The sequence below is a fragment of the Mastacembelus armatus genome, chromosome 2 (genome assembly GCF_900324485.2).
Source record: "Mastacembelus armatus chromosome 2, fMasArm1.2, whole genome shotgun sequence".
In the NCBI taxonomy this organism is placed as follows: Eukaryota; Metazoa; Chordata; class Actinopteri; order Synbranchiformes; family Mastacembelidae; genus Mastacembelus; species Mastacembelus armatus.
Genome location: NC_046634.1, coordinates 4,332,514 through 4,344,471, shown reverse-complemented (window position 1 = coordinate 4,344,471; position 11,958 = coordinate 4,332,514). Strand labels below are relative to the sequence as shown.

The following is an 11,958-nucleotide window of genomic DNA, read 5'->3' as shown; positions in this document are numbered from 1 at the left end:
GAGACTGAGGAGAAGCTTCTTCCCGCAGGCTATTCGGTCTCTGGACGAGAACACCACTTAGACCTACCTGCTCTCTTGTACAACACTCTCCCCACTCACAGACCACAACACCTGCACATTTGCACATGAGACTGGACATTGAACATTGCACTTTTGCACACTCAAGCACATAATACTGGACTCATTGTACATTTGCACAGCACAACAGGGGTGCACTGGACATTGCACCCATCACTCCCATCCCTTCCAATACTGTACATACTGCACACTGTAAATTGTTTTTTTATCCACATTGCAAATCTGTACATTTTTTATTTCTATTCTATTTTTATCTTCTCTATTGTATATTTGCAAAGTTACAATTGCACTTGCAAATTCATTGTTCATTTTATCTATATATTTGGCACATTTGTTATTGTTATTATTATTATTATTATTCTTTTTCTTTCTTATGCTTATTCTCGTGCCCTTATTTCTATAAAAAAAATGTTTACATTAACTGAGGTCATGGGCAGTTGTGCAAGCATTTCACTGCATATCATACTGTATGACTGTGTTTCAATGATCCCTCGATCCTCCTGTGTCTAGATGACTCCATGAGCATTCCCAGTGTGGTGAGCGAGCATGAGGCCTTCCTTCTTCGCGTTTGTGTCCATCTCTGTGATTGAACCAGGGTGACCAGCGTGCAGAGTGAACCTGGCCAGCAGAACCTCCTGATACAACTTCCATTAGGAAGAAAGCGTGGCCTCAGACAGGTGAGACGCCATCATCGTCTGTCATCTTTTATACAAGCACAAACACGCATACATGCATTGAGGATAATATGGTGGATTTATAGATGTATCATGGTCATCGAGCAAGTGCAAAGGCTTTGGAATAATTGTGTTTGTGTAAACGTGGTAGTGTGGAAACAATTCTCTATACCTAGTTGCTGTTACTTGTGAGTTCTCTGCAGATAGGACGCCCCCTGCTGTCGATTCCAAAGAATGAACCACGAGGTCGATCTGGAGCGAGATTTTCCACAACCCGCAGGAGCATCCAGCCCAAAAGCAAACCACTGGGTAACAACCTTCACATGTGTCTGAGAGTTAGCGACAGTAAGGATCGGTGAAAATCTGAAACGATTTAGTTTTGCATTTTAAAAAGGGATGAGGCTACACTTATCCCACACTTCAGATCGAGCGCACAGGCCAAATGTGGACTGATAAAAATTGATATTTAGTGTCTGTGTGCAGATTTGAACTGACCTGCTTCACCCCCTCCACAACACCCCTCCCTTTGTGTTTGTTCCTGTGCTGTTTGTTGTATCACCTGTCTTCAAACTGACTCTTCTCACTCTGTTCTGTCTCATGCCCTGTTTCGAAAAAAAGAAACTTTATTGGACTGTGACCTCCTAGTCCTTGCCTAGCCCTCCTGTCCCATCCCCGCCTCCATTCTCTTTGGTGGTGCTGATGTGTTAACGAGTTGCGAGATGACGCTGTCATCTCTGTTTTGACCACTCGTGCACGTGTGCCCACAGCTCACGGAAACCAAAAGGGGTCGGTGACCTTTACAGACAATCAAGCCCAGCAGGCGTCCGTGGGGGAGGGCAAGCCCCTGACTGCCAGCGTCGAGGCCCCTTCAAAGTCTCCCACGCCGGAGGTCACGTCCACTCCCACGGTCAGCGCCGACCTCCACGGCCCTGCAAACAAGCAGGTAGGAGACAATATAAGGGGTACGCTCACTTGAATTTGATGCATTTTCCAGTATCTTAAACCTGTTAATATGGAGACGAAAAGCACTCATGAAAAAATGTAAATCTTTAGTTGAGTCTTTAGAAACTTTAGAGGAGTCCCCTCCTCACCCCCCTGTTGACCTGGACCTGGATGAGTCCCATGTTTGATGAGGCGACAGGTAGATTGATTCTCTAGCTATTCTATTCTCAGGCAATGAGCTGAATGTATAACATAGTTTATTTTTCTGTTATGTTATGTCATCAGTGGTGTTAATGATGACATAAATAAAGATCAGACATTATCAAGTGATTAATATATTGAAGTTAAACATATGTATAGTGAGAGTAGAGTATATACATCTAAGAAGAAGATGCAAAGTTTATTATATGATATACATGTAGTGTATATTATATACATTATATACAACAGTCTGGAGATTAGTCATCCAAAGAATGGATTTTTATAAGAAAATATAAGATTTAATTATCGATAATCAAATCAATCAGTATTAATTAAAGTTTATTGTACTTGAATTTAAGTACTATATTAAAGTTTGTATTAGTGATGTTGTCTTATTCCTTATAACTCATTTCACCGGTGAAGCAATGTGTCATCATTAGCTGTGTTTAACATTATGTGAAGATACAATCATATCTTGTGTGTAGTCTTTACAATAGTAAAGTGGACTTATGCATATGGGTTGAGTTTTTCACGCTTTTTTGAAGAAGCGTTACTGTTCCCTTTAAATGTGCCATTTCTGTCTAATTTTGTAACTGTGTTTGTGTGTAGCTACAGGAATATATGATATACAATAAACGTCATATTTACGATATCAGCGTTGGGTGCATTTTTTTGTCCTTTTTAAAATCATAACTTCAATAACTAAACCATGAATGTTTTTTTGCCAGATCATTTATAGCTTCTCAAAGTGTCCAAATTGATCCAAACAGAGGTCTTTGATTTGACAGCCAAACAAAGTCTTGGTATCGTCTCTGCCATAGACATGAAATGTTGTTTGGAAAGTTCCAATATCGCATAGACGTGTAATCTTAGACGTCGACCAGCAGATGTCGCCATAGTTGATTTGTTGATTTTGATAATAACAGGCTACAGACGGGACCATTGGATCTTCAGTATGAATGGCGTCTGGAAATGTATGTTGGTCGGATAAACGGAGAGACGGGGGGAGTGACAGCCAGTGACATGGAAGGTGTTTTAGACAAAGAGTGAACACAGCGAGTCATAATAAATATTAGAAATCGGATCTAAATATAGATAATAAGAATAATGTGGAATGAAGTTCACACCGCGGGTCAGTAGGCGGCGGTAAAGCAACTTTGGCGAGGCTGCAAGCTGCCATGAGGAAATGGAAGAGGAAGAGGGGATCCACTTCCTCCCATAAATCCCTTCGGAGAACGTCACTTCCTCTTTGTCATTCGGCGGAGCCAGACGGAAGAGCCGCAGCGACCCGCGTTTGGCTCAGTAACGGCGGAGATTCGGTGTCGGCGGCGGTTCGTCGTGTGGCGGTGACAGAGGAGACACACTCGGCTTTAGTTGGACGGTCGGACCGCGTAGATGGACGTGGCGGCGGAGGATGGCGGCTAGCTAACCGGCTAACCGGCTGGGCAGTTAGCAGACGGACGCCACGTGTGAGAGTCGCGGTCACGTCAGGGCGAGTTGTCCAACATGTATATGAAAGAAAACGACTCTCTGTACCTTTGTCGTTGTCACGACAATAACAAGAAAGGTCTAGAGAGGCCGGGGGGGAAGACACGGGGTTCATAGTCAGGTGCAGTAATTGTTTTCGTGTTTTTCATGTTTTGATGAAGGTTCGGAGCACGGGGGACGGAGGGACACCCGGCGGCCAGATCCAGACGGAGTCGTCGACCTCCAGGAAAGGACGTCGCTGAGCGGTGAGTGTTAGAATAAAGGACAGCGTATATCGTAAGGTGTGGGTTTGTAGTTCTGAAAGTGTTTGTTCAGACAAACTAGTTTAGGTCAATGCATTGGAATATTTGAGTAGCACATACATGTTATACCTTTATCTGCAGTCATCTCCTAGCCTTAGTCATGTCAGTAGCCCAGTCAGTTAACTATGTCAGTGTTTAGAGTCAGTGGTTGTTTCTTTCCAAATCATATGCAGTCAATGTATTTCAGTAGAGGTAGATGAGCAAAGGTTTAGAAAGTGTTAAGACTCAAGGGAAAGAACAGTGTAGGAGAGGGTGTGAATAGATGTGCTACTTGTGATGTTTGTTCTTTCTAATAAAGTGACATGTAAAATCTGACTCTCTTGTCCTTGTCATTGTAACTAACTGCAGCATGAGACAGCAATGTGGGTATGAAAGAGTAAAGGGCTAATTGTCTAGTTATGTGGTGGTGGTAGAGAACATTTCTGTTCTCTACCACCACCACATAACATGTATTTATTTTAGTGTTTTTCACTGTGAGCATCATGTGCCCCTCATATTTATATCAGGCAAAGAACAAACAAAACCTTAATTTGAAGAAGCAGTAATTACATAAGCAGATGGGATAAGTGTAAATCATTTTTATTGGTGGAACAAATGTTAACAGTTTGTTGTCCTTGCAGGATCCATTCAGAGGCCTTTTGGTTCCTGCTGCTGCCCCAGAGAGAAAAAAGGAAAACTTTAATAAAAACTGAAGTGTCTAAAATTGGAAGATGTTTGTGTTTGTTCAGACAATGAAAAAAAAAATTAAATGTTACTCTAAAGTTAGACTTAAAAGCACTTTTTATTTTTTAAGGTGAAAGCACTTTTTGAAGTGTCACATTCAAGTCAAATCACTTCACAACAACACACAGACCTTTAAGTCCAAAAGTTGCAAAGTCATTTCACTTCAATGCACAAAGCTGCTTCATCCAAATCAAACTCATCTTTGCTCTGGACTGCAACACTGACAAAGTAGCAAACATCCAAGTCAAGTCACTTCGCAACCACAGGTACACTTCCTGCTCTTTGTGTTGCAAAAATGACTTCACTTCAATGGCTGTTCCTTTGTCATCCAAAGCAAACGTTCTTTAAGGCAAGCATGAAGAGTCCAGGAAACCTGAAATGAAAAAAAAAAAGTTTAATTTTACTATGGGTTGGGGTTGATAAGAGAAATGTTTAATTCATCTTTGATATTGATAATCATCTCCACATGTAATAAAATACAAAACATGTTTCTAAATACTGCTCGTCTTGTACTCACTTTAATAAAAATTACCTTGCAAACAAGCAGTTTACAAGGTAGCCAACAGCTTCTCCAGGCCTCGTTATTTTACCTGAAAAACGAAAATAGTATTTCCGGGAGAGGAAGCCTCAGCTACAATTTTGAGACAAAGGAAACGGGGAGAAAAATAAACTAAACTGCTCCGTCCCACGTCTCTGAAATTAAAAACAATTTATGAATTAAATTATCCTCCACAACAGCCCCACCCGGAAGTCGGAAGTTCAGACTACATTCATTCCTTCCGCCCGTGACGACACATCCGGTGCCTTGTCACGTTCAAGACACAAACCCCGCCCTCCTCTACAGCAAAAAAGAAAAGCCACGTTATGTCTGCTTCTCTCGTCTGTAAAACAAACAAAGATCTCCGTCCACAAACGCCATTAAAAACATGCGGGGACTCCGGGTCTGCTGCGCGACTCCAACCCGCTTCAGCACCTGAAACAAACTCCGTTAACACCTGCTACAAACATTTAGCTCCGACGATAAACACACACTCTGCCTTCTCCGCCGACCTGTAGGAAACAAACACATTAAACAAAGAAACACTCCTCACAAACCGCCAGCCCCGGACTCCAAGACTGACGCTGTTTGCCGTCGTCCCGCAGTCACACCTGTAAACCAAAAACCAAACCAAACTTTCATGCCTGTTTCGTCCTCAGCGGAACGAACAGCCCGAACTCTGCAAACAAAACACAACAGGTCAGAAACAAGTTCAACTGAGCGTCGACTCGTCAAACGATCGACCAGCTCACGCCGAACATACTGAACCCGTCTGAACCTGGACCTTAAATGAAACCGGCCCGCCTTCCCGCAGACGCTTAAATAGACGCACAGCCACGTGATATAGCCGCCGTCCAATCGCACGCGAATCTTTCTACGCATGCGCCGTAGGGATGTGTTGGTAGTTAACCAAACGGCTCTGAGAGCAGGCTGTTTGACGTGAAGGACGGGAGCCGGCTATGTCAAGGGAGCCGCTTTGTTTCTCTCTTTCTCTCTCTCTCTCTCTCTTTCTCTCTGTCGCTTTTCTCGTCAATCCACATTTGATTGACATGTGTGACGTCTCTGTCTGCGCTGAGCGGAGAGGGGAGGGGCGGAGTTACACACACAGCAAACACACGAACAGAAAACGCAGCAAAATCTGGACACATTTCAATTACATTGACCAAACTAAGGCAGAACGTAGAGTCTGCAAGACTAAAATCTCACATAGATCTAACTTGTAAATAGTGAAACGTTTGTTTTTGCACTTTCTCATTTATTTTTGTATCGCCCTGTAGAGTGTAGAAATAAAGGTGGACTTATATAATCAACAGTTCATATAGTGCATGTTTTTTCACATTAGTGTTGGTAATAAACGAATTTAAGCACCAAAAAATCTGAAGAGCCACGGAAAGAGCCGTCTCTTTAGTGAGCTGAGCCAAAAGACCCGGAAATCACATGACTAATGCGTCGCACGTTTTCCACATTACTGATTATCTCTCGGCCACGCCCCGGCTCCTGATTGGGGGCCGCTTTGTTTCTCTCTTTCTCTCTCTCTCTCTCTCTCTCTGTCGCTTTTCTCTTCAATCCACATTTGATTGACATGTGTGGTGTCTCTGTCTGCGCTGAGCGGAGAGGGGAGGGGCGGAGTTACACACACAGCAAACACACGAACAAAAAACGCAGCAAAATCTGGACACATTTCAATTACATTGACCAAACTAAGGCAGAACGTAGAGTCTGCAAGACTAAAATCTCACATAGATCTGGCTTCTAAATAGTGTAACGTTTGTTTTTGCACTTTCTAATTCATTTTTTATCACTCTATAGAGTGTATAAATAGAGTGTGCATTTATATAATAAACAGTGCGTTTCTTTTACATTAGTGTTGGTAATAAATGAATTTAAGCACCAAAAAATCTGAAAAGTCACGGAAAGACCCGGCTCTTTTGGTGAGCCGAGCCAAAAGAACCAGTTCTCTACAAACAGACGGAAATCACATGACTAATGCGCGCACGTTTTCCACATTACTGATTATCTCTCGGCCACGCCCCTTCAAGAGCCTCATTGCACCTGACCCTATGACCTTCATACGTCTATAGATGACGCCATCTCACTGAGTCTATAGTCACAGGTGTAGTCCTAAATAAACCGACCTCTTATTTCTCAGCACATCTACACTAAACCATTTCTTGGACTTTATTTCACATTAAACACCTCATTTTAGTCCTTTATACCAGCTCTGCATTCCTTATCGGATTTTTAGCACTTCTGATACTGATGCTTCAGTTTTACCACACTTTCAGTACATGACCCAAAAATGTTTATCATTCACGTTTCACTTTTCACCACAACTTCTCCACATATTACACTACTGCTTCATTTTCACAACATGCAGCTGCAAAATTTCACAGAATTTCCTGACACATATTAAACTCCCATCCTCCTCATATATATGTATTGATTGTCACTAACTTTGTGCTCTCCCTCTCTCTCTCTCTCTATCTCTCTCTCTCTCTCTCTCTCTCTCTCTCTCTCTCTCTCTCTCTCTCTCTCTCTCTCTCTCTCTGTACCTTCTGCAGGTGTCCCTGGTCCTGGAGCTGTATATTGCTGATGTGCAGAGTTACTGGCCCCACCAACCTGCAGTGTCTATTTGTTGTTTATTGTTATTATCCACTCACCCCAACCGGTCGAGGCAGAGGGCCGCCCAGACTGAGCCTGGTTCTGCTGGAGGTTTCCGCTGTCGCAAAGTGCTTGCTCATGAGGGATTTGTTGGGTTTTTAGTTTTTGTAAAGTGCCTTGAGAAGATTTGTATTGTGATTTGGTGCTATACAAATAAATTGAATTGAATTGAATATGTCATTTCAATGAAATATTCCTCTTCTGTGCTACGACCGACTTCCTTCACCTTACAGGATTTTTGCAGTCATACTGGGGGCCAAGACTATAGAGCAGCGGTGTCAAAGTCATTTTAGGTCAGGGGCCATATGAAGGAAAATCTATACCCAAGTGGGCCGGACCGGACCGACAAGGCAGCTACCTCCGGGCCACCTAACAAGTATAGGCCTACATGCTCAGCCCTGGTATAAACAGTTTGCCTGCTTAACATAATTGCTATTGCCACACCCAGTGGACACATTTAGAACAACAGTTTCTTTCATTGAAAAATTGCAGCTAATTAAAACTTCAAATCATCTTGCGGGCCGGATTAAACCCGTTTGCAGGCCTGATCTCGCCCGCGGGCCGTAAGTTTGACACCCCTGCTATAGAGAGAAGAGAGAGGGTAAAGTAGGTATATTATAAGAAGAGGTATGCCAGAGGTTTGTAATTGCAGAGTACAATAACCTGTGTGTTATGTGTTAGTCGTACAGGCTTTTATTTCATTAAGAAAAGGTGGTTTGTTTCATCAGGTGTTGTAGTAACATTAACTAATACGGTGAGAGAGAAGAGAACAGCAACAATAAACAACAACTAGACACTGCAGGTTGGTGGGGCCAGTAACTGCACATCAGCAATATACAGCTCCAGGACCAGGAACACCTGCAGAAGGTACAGAGAGAGAGAGAGAGAGAGAGAGACAAAGCGGCCCCCAATCAGGAGCCGGGGCGTGGCCGAGAGATAATCAGTAATGTGGAAAACGTGCGGCGCATTAGTCATGTGATTTCCGGGTCTTTTGGCTCGGCTCACTGAAGAGACGGCTCTTTCCGTGGCTCTTCAGATTTTTTGGTGCTTAAATTCATTTATTACCAACACTAATGTAAAAAAACATGCACTATATGAACTGTTGATTATATAAGTCCACCTTTATTTATACACTCTACAGGGCGATAAAAAAATAAATGAGAAAGTGCAAAAACAAACGTTTCACTATTTACAAGCCAGATCTATGTGAGATTTTAGTCTTGCAGACTCTACGTTCTGCCTTAGTTTGGTCAATGTAATTGAAATGTGTCCAGATTTTGCTGCGTTTTCTGTTCGTGTGTTTGCTGTGTGTGTAACTCCGCCCCTCCCCTCTCCGCTCAGCGCAGACAGAGACACCACACATGTCAATCAAATGTGGATTGAAGAGAAAAGCGACAGAGAGAAAGAGAGAGAGAGAGAGAGAGAGAAAGAGAGAAACAAAGCGGCTCCCAATCAGGAGCCGGGGCGTGGCCGAGAGATAAACAGTAATGTGGAAAACGTGCGACGCATTAGTCATGTGATTTCCGTCTCTTTTGGCTCAGCTCATTAAAGAGACGGCTCTTTCCGTGGCTCTTCAGATTTTTTGGTGCTTAAATTCGTTTATTACCAACACTAATGTGAAAAAACATGCACTATATGAACTGTTGATTATATAAGTCCACCTTTATTTCTACACTCTACAGGGCGATACAAAAATAAATGAGAAAGTGCAAAAACAAACGTTTCACTATTTACAAGTTAGATCTATGTGAGATTTTAGTCTTGCAGACTCTACGTTCTGCCTTAGTTTGGTCAATGTAATTGAAATGTGTCCAGATTTTGCTGCGTTTTCTGTTCGTGTGTTTGCTGTGTGTGTAACTCCGCCCCTCCCCTCTCCGCTCAGCGCAGACAGAGACGTCACACATGTCAATCAAATGTGGATTGACGAGAAAAGCGACAGAGAGAAAGAGAGAGAGAGAGAGAGAGAAAGAGAGAAACAAAGCGGCTCCCTTGACATAGCCGGCTCCCGTCCTTCACGTCAAACAGCCTGCTCTCAGAGCCGTTTGGTTAACTACCAACACATCCCTACGGCGCATGCGTAGAAAGATTCGCGTGCGATTGGACGGCGGCTATATCACGTGGCTGTGAGTCTATTTAAGCGTCTGCGGGAAGGCGGGCCGGTTTCATTTAAGGTCCAGGTTCAGACGGGTTCAGTATGTTCGGCGTGAGCTGGTCGATCGTTTGACGAGTCGACGCTCAGTTGAACTTGTTTCTGACCTGTTGTGTTTTGTTTGCAGAGTTCGGGCTGTTCGTTCGGCTGAGGACGAAACAGGCATGAAAGTTTGGTTTGGTGTTTGGTTTACAGGTGTGACTGCGGGACGACGGCAAACAGCGTCAGTCTTGGAGTCCGGGGCTGGCGGTTTGTGAGGAGTGTTTCTTTGTTTAATGTGTTTGTTTCCTACAGGTCGGCGGAGAAGGCAGAGTGTGTGTTTATCGTCGGAGCTAAATGTTTGTAGCAGGTGTTAACGGAGTTTGTTTCAGGTGCTGAAGCGGGTTGGAGTCGCGCAGCAGACCCGGAGTCCCCGCATGTTTTTAATGGCGTTTGTGGACGGAGATCTTTGTTTGTTTTACAGACGAGAGAAGCAGAAATAACGTGGCTTTTCTTTTTTGCTGTAGAGGAGGGCGGGGTTTGTGTCTTGAACGTGACAAGGCACCGGATGTGTCGTCACGTGCGGAAGGAATGAATGTAGTCTGAACTTCCGACTTCCGGGTGGGGCTGTTGTGGAGTCGGCAGCAGCCTCACGAACTGTGCAGGTGTTTTGTTTGGAGCAGCTTAATAATTTAATTCATAAATTGTTTCTAATTTCAGAGACGTGCGACGTAGCAGTTTTTATTTTCCTCTGTTTCCTTTGTCTCAGGATTGTAGCTGAGGCTTCCTCTTCCGGAAATACTATTTTTGTTTTTCAGGTAAAATAACGAGGCCTGGAGAAGCTGTTGGCTACCTTGTAAACTGCTTGTTTGCAAGGTAATTTTTATTAAAGTGAGTACAAGACGAGCAGTATTTAGAAACATGTTTTGTATTTTATTACATGTGGAGATGATTGTCAATATCACAGATAGTAAACATTTCACCCTCTTATCAAACCCAATCCATAATAAAAGTAAACTTTTTTTTTTTTCATTTCAGGTTTCCTGGAGTCTTCATGCTTGCCTTGGATGACAAAGGAACAGCCATTGAGGTGAAGTCATTTCTGCAACACAAAGACCAGGAAGTATAGCTGTGGTTGCAAAGTGACTTGACTTGGATGTTTGCTACTTTGTGCACTGAAGTGAAATGACTTTGCAACTTTTGGACTTAAAGGTCTGTGTGTTGTTGTGAAGTGATTTGACTTGAATGTGACAATTCAAAAAGCACTTTTTAAGGGAGGGGCGGAGTTACACACACAGCAAACACACGAACAGAAAACGCAGCAAAATCTGGACACATTTCAATTACATTGACCAAACTAAGGCAGAACGTAGAGTCTGCAAGACTAAAATCTCACATAGATCTAACTTGTAAATAGTGAAACGTTTGTTTTTGCACTTTCTCATTTATTTTTGTATCGCCCTGTAGAGTGTAGAAATAAAGGTGGACTTATATAATCAACAGTTCATATAGTGCATGTTTTTTCACATTAGTGTTGGTAATAAACGAATTTAAGCACCAAAAAATCTGAAGAGCCACGGAAAGAGCCGTCTCTTTAGTGAGCTGAGCCAAAAGACCCGGAAATCACATGACTAATGCGTCGCACGTTTTCCACATTACTGATTATCTCTCGGCCACGCCCCGGCTCCTGATTGGGGGCCGCTTTGTTTCTCTCTTTCTCTCTCTCTCTCTCTCTCTCTGTCGCTTTTCTCTTCAATCCACATTTGATTGACATGTGTGGTGTCTCTGTCTGCGCTGAGCGGAGAGGGGAGGGGCGGAGTTACACACACAGCAAACACACGAACAAAAAACGCAGCAAAATCTGGACACATTTCAATTACATTGACCAAACTAAGGCAGAACGTAGAGTCTGCAAGACTAAATCTCACATAGATCTGGCTTCTAAATAGTGTAACGTTTGTTTTTTGCACTTTCTAATTCATTTTTTATCACTCTATAGAGTGGTATAAATAGAGTGTGCATTTATATAATAAACAGTGCGTTTCTTTTACATTAGTGTTGGTAATAAATGAATTTAAGCACCAAAAAATCTGAAAAGTCAACGGAAAGACCCGGCTCTTTTGGTGAGCCGAGCCAAAAGAACCAGTTTCTCTACAAACAGACGGAAATCACATGACCAATGCGCGCACGTTTTACCACCAGTACTCTGAGTATCTCCTCCGG

At 43.0% G+C, this 11,958-nt stretch overlaps 1 long non-coding RNA gene across 1 annotated transcript; it reads left to right on the top strand.

The window, feature by feature from the left end:
* The first annotated feature begins 3,307 nt into the window (after positions 1-3,307).
* LOC113127531 (uncharacterized) lies at positions 3,308-4,349 on the top strand. Its single transcript, XR_003295436.1, has 3 exons — positions 3,308-3,364; positions 3,545-3,628; positions 4,306-4,349. It is a non-coding gene; the product is annotated as an uncharacterized LOC113127531 (long non-coding RNA).
* Positions 4,350-11,958: the final 7,609 nt, after the last annotated feature.